Source organism: Macrobrachium nipponense, chromosome 26 (assembly GCF_015104395.2).
Source record: "Macrobrachium nipponense isolate FS-2020 chromosome 26, ASM1510439v2, whole genome shotgun sequence".
NCBI lineage: Eukaryota > Metazoa > Arthropoda > Malacostraca > Decapoda > Palaemonidae > Macrobrachium > Macrobrachium nipponense.
Window position 1 is genome coordinate 12,446,049 of NC_087215.1, and position 2,063 is coordinate 12,448,111.

Consider the following 2,063-nt stretch of genomic DNA (forward strand, 5'->3'; position numbering starts at 1 on the left):
TTAATAAAAGGCATGAGAATGTCCTTCCTGTCGTCCTCTGTTCCTGAAGAAAGCTAAACTTGCAGTGAAGTGAAAGATTTGCATCAACTCTTTACATAACCGAACGACGAAGCTGAATCCTGGATTGGAAGATTATTGTGTCGAATGGTGGGATAGAAGAGCAAGAAGGAATAAATAATGATTCGAATCCATCCATCCTCCCATCAAACCAGGAGGGAGCTGGTGGCATCTGCCAGCTCAAGTTAATTGACATATCATTAATTATCCGTCCTTAATTAAACACTTCCTTCCACATGTCCGCAAATAGATTCAGTCTTCACTGAGAGAAATCCATATTGTTTATAACTATGGCTTCAATAGTCATATGTTACTTTGTGTGGACATTTTTGTGAATGGATGAATACGGACGATTGTAAATGAATGTTACGTTAATTGGGAAACAAGTTTGTTAATCACTGTAAACATATATAAGTTTCTAAGTGTGGTTCCCTAATTACCTTGCTGTTTCGGGACCCTTTGTGCGTATCTATGTACGTCTATAGAGATTTGTATGTATATATATATATATATATATATATATATATATATATATATATATATATATATATATATATATATATAATAGGCTACAGTTGACGCCTTCACAGACTAATTGAAGAAATGGCGACCAAAACAACACTTAAAGAAAAAGATCTTATAATAAATTCTCAAGAAGATTAATGCTTCTCCACAGTTTCCAATACCCGCCCAGGGTAAGTAAGACCTGCCACAGTAATCTACGATTTACCCAATAACACGAATGGGGCCAGGAAGGACTGTAAACACCTCCCCTAATGGAAGGTGGGGCAATATAGCTGTGGCCCTTTCTGGCCATCGCTTCGACGGCCTCTCTCCCAGACTCTATGGGACAATAGAGGACGACCAAGGGAGCTCCATGGCCGCCGGTAAACACTGAGCTACGCCGTTATCCAGGGGCGTCAGTGGTGACTATAGCTGAGTTTTGCAATAACTCATAATGTAGACTTTGTGAGTGTCTGTTGCATCCTGGCTGTAAAATGTTCGGTGTCTGTGAAATGAAGATACCATATCGTCCGATACTGCCATTGTGTGTTTTTATTTGTCCACCTTTTAAAGTATTTTTCCTAGACTTTTCCTCGGTTTTGCCAAGAGCTTTTTTCATGATCGAGAATATTTATTGAACAGATCTTATTTATGCTTGTTAGAGGTTTATACTTGGTAGAATTTGCGTACAGTGAGTTTAAGGATGGTGTGTGGATAGTCACTTACATTTTAAGGAATTTATTAAGAAAATAATAATAAAGTTATGGCAAACTTTGCAGTATTTTGGCTTCTTGTGATAACTGAGGTTGCCTGAAGATTATGAAGAAAATTTGGGAAGTGATCGTCCAAGAATTAGAATAATAAATAAATAAATAAATAAATATTTTATAAACATCCGGTCGCACCAAATGTAAATTTTCTCAGTATTTGTATCCCCCCATTCTATTGTGAGGGGGCAGTCAACAACCCGCCAGTTCCTTCCTGGTTGTCTAACCACCGTCAAAACTTCCGCCGTTCCCCAACTTCGCTCCCTCTGGAGAGGTCCTCGGCGAAAACTTCCGGTCGAAATTGCCGCCATTCGTCTGCCTGTAAACGGTTAAATTCCCGCCGCCAGTTCCTCTGGCAGCCGATTGTCTCTCTCTCTCTCTCTCCTCTCTCTCTCTCTCTCTCTCTCTCTCTCTCTCTCTGCCGAGTCTTCCAGATCTACGATTTCTCAGGTGTTCGTATCTATACTCCTCCTCCTCCGTCCTCCTCCTCCTCCTCCTCCTCCTCTCCTTCTCCTTCTCCTCCTCCTCCTCCTCTCCTCCTCCTCTTCCTCCTCCTCCTCCTCCTCCTCCTCCTCCTCCTCCTCCTCCTCCTCCTCAGGTCTTTGTCTCTATTTCTAGGAACGTGAGAAACTGGAGATTTTTTAATCCGTTCGGATGTTCGTTTCCTTTTATTATTAATGTTTTCACAAATAGACAAAATAAGTAAAGAAAACAATCGTTTGAGATTTAAGAAAT